Raw genomic sequence first — 7,276 nt, 5'->3', positions numbered from 1 at the left:
GGTCGTTGCAAATTATCAAGCAGAAAATGAGGTTGGCCTGTAATATAAGCTGATGCCAGAAGTCTGATTATTATTTGCTGATACTCGTTGTGGTTTCTGTGCTGCCATGGAGTATCTATTTGTATTAAATACTAATCAGCCTTATATTGTGACATTTCTATTCTGTGTGTACTGTATATTGTGAGTGGGTCCCTAAGCTCAGTAAGTGACAGCAGCACAGAAAAGAAAAGAAGATGTTTGCTTATTTATTTAAAAAATCTTTTTTTTTAAAGAAATTGTGAAAAAAATGTGAATACCCCTGGAATTTGTTATAAAATGCTCCCATTGAACTCAGCAGCTTTAAGATGCCGAAGTTTTGCATTTGAGCTTTAAATTTTTTTTGTGGCTTATAAATATTGGCCTCCCTTAAATTTTAATATATTCAAAATTCGACTGGGAGGTTATTTGATAAAAAAATAGAATTTCTAAAACTCGGACCAATTTTACAGACCCTGAAAACTTGATTCAAATTTGATTCGAATTCGACCAAACTCGACTCAAGTTTTTTCTCCAAAAAAAACTCGAAACTGTCCCTAAGTATCCAGTAGGAATAAGTCTAAAGCAATTGGACTTTCTAAGTTTTTGAAAATGTTTCCCCACTCATCCAAGCAGCTTCTTCAGTGTCCCAACATATATTTTTGCACAAAGCTCAACTTTCATTTATATTGGAAAAAGTGTTTTGCTGTGCATCTTACTATAGTTAAGATGTTATTAGTGATGGGCGCGAATTTGCTGTGAATTCCTCCAATTCGGGAAATTCGGGAAACTGCCGACGCCGGCGCATTTTCGCCGGCGAATGTGCACCTGGGTCCAAAAGCGGACGCCGGCGTCAAAAACGAGACGCCGGTGACCTTTCGTGAATTTTTTGCCGTTTTGCGGGAAATTCATAAATTTTTCGGCAAAGCAAAACGCCCCAAATTCACCCATCACTAGATGTTAATACTTACAATTTCTCTGTCGACTTGGTTCCCATTTTACAGATTTATATAATTGCAGATAGTTAGTCCTAATGCAATCTGATCAAAGAGTGTAATACAAGTAAAATTGGTGCTGCACTGGAGAAAATGACACATTAGAGTGTAGTCTAATGATGGCCAGACAAAGCACAATCCTATTGTACAGTACCTTTAAAATGCATATTCTTTACTTTACTTATAGAAATTCAAAAATAAACCATAATACCTAGATCTAAAAAATGTTTATTTGGTACATAGACTTTATAATTAGTTTTATTAATGATTGTAGAACACATTAAAGATTGCGCTCATATTTAACATTTGAAGAGTAAAGACATCCCTCTGGTTGTAGACAAAATGGTACATGATTGAAGCACAAACTATAAGTTCAGTCTTCTGATCAACTGATCTTTTCATCATTAGCTCTTCCTATAAAAGAATACGAGAATGTGATCATTAGAGTATATACTTTTTTATTGGTAATAATGTACAGCTGATGAATGACATTTTTGTACTGCTGAGAGAGGGTCCGCTTGTTGTAAATGGAAAGTGAGCAGCTATTGTTTCTCTGAAAACTCAATTTCTTGAACCATAAGTTTTTTTTCCCACTAATGTCAATTGGAATCATCATCAGGTGCTTTAATATTTGTTTTGCCAGAATTTTTACTACAGAAAATAATGGTGACCCATTGTCACGTACGGCTCCCTAAATTCAGAACAAGTGCTAGGTCCCTGGTGCTAGGCTCAATCTTTCACCTGTAGCAGCAGCCTTTGACCTTGGGAGGAGCCCTCAGCTACTCAGTTGCTGCGAGGTCTTAACTTAAGAGGAACAAAGCAAGTGTTCTGAACGAGCAAATGGGCATGTGTGTTTCCAAGGTTTTGGATGGAAGGCAACAGTTCAAGGAGTAGACGAAAAGCGTGGTCAGGCAGGCCCGGGTCGGAACAGGCAGAGTTCAAGCAAGGTCAGACAGGCCGGGGTCATTACAGACAGCGTTCAAAGAGTAGGCAAGAGTTCAGAATAGTCAGGCAGGCAAGGGTCAATATCAGCAGAGTTCAGAATAGTCGGGAAGGCATGGGTCAATATCAGCAGAGTTCAGAATATTCAGGCAGGCAAGTGTCAGAATTGTCAGAGTTCAGAATATTCAGGCAGGCAGGATCAAAACCAGAATATACACAAGATAAATCATACTCAGATACTAAAGAGTTAGACCTGACAATGGGCAATGATCACAAGCCGAAGGCCCCTTTAAATTTCGTGCCACAGACGTGATGACGTCACACGTACATCGCGTAAAACTTGTGCGCGCCACGTGCACCCTAGTAATCACCAGCAACCACAGAAGAAGAGGCACCTTGTGGCGGGCATCCCCATCGGCCCACTAGACCACCAGGGTATGTTACATAGTTACATAGTTAAATTGGGTTGAAAAAAGACAAAGTCCATCAAGTTCAACCCCTCCAAATGAAAACCCAGCATCCATACACACACCCCTACCTACTTTTAATTAAAATTCTATATACCCATACCTATACTAACTATAGAGTTTAGTATCACAATAGCCTTTGATATTATGTCTGTCCAAAAAATCATCCAAGCCATTCTTAAAGGCATTAACAGAATCAGCATCACAACATCACCCGGCAGTGCATTCCACAACCTCACTGTCCTGACTGTGAAGAACCCTCTACGTTGCTTCAAATGAAAGTTCTTTTCTTCTAGTCTAAAGGGGAGGCCTCTGGTACGGTGATCCACTATATAGGTAAAAAGGTCCCCTGCCATTTGTCTATAATGTCCTCTAATGTACTTGTAAAGTGTAATCATGTCCCCTCGCAAGCGCCTTTTTTCCAGAGAAAACAACCCCAACCTTTAAGTCTTCCGTCCCTCTAACCAATTTAGCTGCACGTCTCTGCACTCTCTCCAGCTCATTTATATCCCTCTTAAGGACTGGAGTCCAAAACTGCACTGCATACTCCAGATGAGGCCTCACCAGGGACCTATAAAGAGGCAGAATTATGTTTTCATCCCTTGAGTTAATGCCCTTTTTTATGCAAGACAGAACTTTATTTGCTTTAGTAGCCACAGAATGACACTGCCCAGAATTAGACAACGTGTTATCTACAAAGACCCCTAGATCCTTTTCATTTAAGGAAACTCCCAACACACTGCCATTTAGTGTATAACTTGCATTTATATTATTTTTGCCAAAGTGCATAACCTTGAATTTATCAACATTGAACCTCATTTTCCAGTTTGCTGCCCAGTTTTCCAGTTTAGACAGATCACTTTGCAAAGTGACAGCATCCTGCATGGAACCTATAGTTCTGCACAATTTAGTATCATCTGCAAAAATAGAAACAGTACTTTCAATGCCCACCTCCAGGTCATTAATAAACAAGTTGAAAAGCAAGGGACCTATTACAGAGCCCTGCGGTACTCCACTAACAACACTGGTCCAATTAGAAAATGTTCCATTTACCACCACTCTTTGTAGTCTATCTTTTAGCCAGTTCTCTATCCAGGTACAAATACTATGTTCCAGGCCAACATTCCTTAATTTAACCAGTAACCTTTTGTGTGGCACTGTATCAAATGCTTTAGCAAAGTCTAAGTAAATCACATCCACTGCCATCCCAGAATCGAGGTCTCTACTTACATTCTCGTAAAAAGAAATTAAGTTAGTCTGGCAAGATCTATTACACATAAAACCATGCTGGCACAAACTCATAGTATTATGATTTGCTATGAAGTCCAGTATCTTATCCTTTATACACCCATCAGAGCAGTCTACCATTAGCATTTACTGTACCATTGCGTCCCACTCTACATATTGGTTTACTAAACCTTAAGGTGCACATAAATCAGTAGGAAAAGAAACATCACTAAATCCATGTTCAGCTACCCTTTACTGATGAGTTAAAAACACAGTGGGAAAAAATATACATTCCTGACATACATCTTTCTAAGCAAAAAGCATCTACACTTCTTATAGTCACGGCTCACAGCTGTATTTTTTTTATCATAACATACAATAGCAAGTGATAAGGTCAAGTTATTCTACTTCCCCTATCCTGGAAAAAAAAAAATCATCAGCATTTCTATATTTGCATGATACGCAGTTTGAGAATATGCTGAATATACCAATGTTTATTTATGTAGGATTGATTGTGTGGCTATTACATTTCCAAATAGCCATCCCTTAGTAGATTGTGAGCTGTGATGCCCCCAAACAGCTGTATTCAGAAGAACAAAGTGGCGTCTGCAGCTGTGCTTCAAATCTATAATCTGTAATAAAAAGGCAGCTGTCAATCTCAGAGTTGAACGTAGATGGAAAACGATGGCTAGTGCAGTGTATGATTTCAAGACTCCTATTCTTGGTTTACTTTATTTCCCAGCTGTACAGCATCTCTTTGCATTCAGTTTCTGAACACTAGTATGCAAGTGGAAGCTTGGAAAAGATTATAAGTATTACTCTTCAAGTCAACAACAAGGAGCTTGTACTGCTGATTTCTTGGAAGAGAACCCCCTGAAGTTTTTTAGTAAATGAACCCCATAGTCTTTTAAGGAAATGTAGAAAACAATTATAACAATATTTTAGGTTATATGAAATCCACAATTTACTTGATGCTTTTGGAATCCAATGGATTCTTTAATGGAAGCTAAATGCCATTAGAGCCCCAAAATAAATTTGAATTTCAAGCTATTTTTTGGGGCCGATTCACTAACTTCGAGTGAAGGATTCGAAGTTAAAAAACTTCGAATTTTGAAGTGTTTTTTGGGCTACTTCGACCATCGAATGGACTACTTCGACATTCGATAGTCGAAGTACTGTCTCTTTAAGAAAAAACTTTGACCCCCTAGTTCGCCATCTAAAAGCTACCGAACTCAATGTTAACCTATGGGGAAGATCCCCATAGGCTTTCCTAAGTTTTTTTGATCGAAGGATATTCCTTCGATCGTTGGATTAAAATCGTTCGATCGAATTATTTGCGCTAAAATCCGAATATCGAAGTCGAAGGATTTTAATTCCCAGTCGAATATCGAGGGTTAATTAACCCTTGATATTTGACCCTTGGTGAATCGGCCTCCATGTGTACTTCGACTAGGGAATAGTCCAAATTCGATTCGAATTTGAAAAAATTTTGAAAATTTTGAATATCGAAATGTATCATGTACTGTCTCTTTAAAAATTCGACTTTGACCATTCGCCATCTAAAATCTGCTGAATTGCTGTTTTAGCCTATGGGGGACCTCCTAGAACCTATTTGATGTCAATTGGTGGGCTTTTGAAAAAATGTTTTTTTTGGGAGGGGAAAAAACTTTGATTCGAATTCGATCGAATTCGCTGTTACTTCGATTCGTATGATTCTAATTCGGCTGAATATGGACCTATTCAATCGAAAACGGACCTATTCAGCCAAAAAAAACTTTGACTTAATTTCGGTTGGTCTTTTTGGATTTGAATTTCAAAGTTCTTCAAATTCTAAATTCAACCCTTGATAAATATGCCCCTAACAGTTCTGTATAAATCATTACTAACAATTTTGAGGTCAAGAGCTCTGACAAATCTCTATTCTGTTGCAGAATAGATGTAATTAATTTGAATATCAATCTTGCTGTGATTCAAATAGATCTTATTATGTTCCATACTGTGCAAAAAAATCTTATAATGCTCATTCTGTACAAGCTTTACATAAAGGTAAAAATACCCTTGAATTGCAACCGAATTGCATTATCTTTATTCAAAGATATTTAGAATTTTCAAAATTATATGTTATATGTTTTATATATATATATATATATATATATATATATATCCTGTTAATACGGGGGGTGGGGGTGGTCAGATTTGTACCAATGCAAGGAAAAGATAGGCAATATGCTAATGGACATTAGTCAGTTTTGATCATCACAAGGGGCAGATTTATCAGGGGTCGAAGTGAATTCGAGGGAATTTTCGAAGTAAAAAAATGCGAAATTCGAAGTCATTTTTTGAATACTTCAACCATCGAATAGGATACTACGATATTACTCGATAATCAAAGTACTGTCTCTTTAAAAAAAACTTCGACTTCAATACAAGTGCTATGTTAGCCTATGGGGACCTTCCAGAGCAAGTTTTTTGTATTCGAAAGAAAATCGTATGATCGTACGCTGAATAAAATCCTCCAAATTCGAATGGCGGAGGATTCTATTCGATGGTCGAATTTCGAAGTATTTTCCACTTTGAAATTCGACCCTTGATAAATCTGCCCCCAACTTTATTTACTGTAATACCCTTTGTCCTGCTGCCTTATGCCTTTATATGGTCACCAAAATAAAATTTTTATTTATAATATCCTTACCCAGTAGGTGGTGCATTGTCCCTTTTATTTCCTTTATAAATGGTAACATGCAAAAAAATGTCATCTGCTTAACTTGCAGGAAGAAACCTGTAACATTGCTGATGTTTGTAAATAAAGAGCATTAAGCAAATGGTGATGTGAAATGGCGCAATTTCGGTGTGCCAAAAATATTGCAAAACTATAGAACATTTTTGTTTCTAAACTGTGAGGTTCTGCCAAAATAAATTGGAGTCAATGGGAAGGGGACATTACATTGCAGGTAAGGGGTTTCATGGTGAACAATAGCATAAACATTGCCAGACCTTATATTAGAGAAGCTCCTTTCCACTATGTTACAACTGTTCTTCATAGAAACAAAGGCTCCCATGTTAATTTTTTCCAACCCCGTGGTCAGACATTTATTTACGTATTTTGTGCAGTAGCATACAGCAGATAGAAATATTTTAGCTTAGAATGTGTAGGTGTAGAATAACTTAACCACTCACATTATTTCAGACCACCTTAAATGACCTTATGTTCTGAGAATTATTCAATTTGTAGTTAGAAATTACAATAACCAGAAACTCGTCACAGCAGTACAAAGGAATTCCAGACACAAACCCTGTTTTATGTGTTGGTATTTTTTTTATATTTATAATGCATGCAATGTTCTTTTCTAATATCAGAATAATCAAAACGGTTAAGGGGCAGATTTATTCAAATTAATTCGAATTTTCACGTTTTTTTATGATCGAAACTGTCAAATTCGACTTCGACTTAGAAGTTATTCAAATTCAATCCCAGTATTTAAAAAAATTCAAATTAGATTTTCGATCCATGTCCGAATGATGAAGCAGCTTCCATCCAGCCGTTATCAAGAAATGGCAATACAAATCCTCCACAACTCCTATCTAACCCCCGAAAGGCGCTATAAAATGGGTCGTCTCCCCTCAGACAGT

The 7,276-nt window shown here is 37.2% G+C and overlaps 1 protein-coding gene across 1 annotated transcript in view; it reads right to left on the bottom strand.

The window, feature by feature from the left end:
* Positions 1-1,222: 1,222 nt before the first annotated feature.
* The window catches only part of htr7.S (5-hydroxytryptamine (serotonin) receptor 7, adenylate cyclase-coupled S homeolog), a 67,951-nt gene continuing 61,897 nt past the window's right edge, over positions 1,223-7,276 (bottom strand). The window contains exon 4 of the mRNA XM_018228408.2: positions 1,223-1,424. The gene's annotated coding sequence lies outside the window, so the exon portion shown is untranslated. The remainder of the gene's footprint in view (positions 1,425-7,276) is intronic.

This window comes from Xenopus laevis, chromosome 7S (assembly GCF_017654675.1).
Source record: "Xenopus laevis strain J_2021 chromosome 7S, Xenopus_laevis_v10.1, whole genome shotgun sequence".
Taxonomy (NCBI): Eukaryota; Metazoa; Chordata; class Amphibia; order Anura; family Pipidae; genus Xenopus; species Xenopus laevis.
Note: the sequence above shows the minus strand (reverse complement) of the source record. Positions and strands in the feature narration are given on the sequence as shown.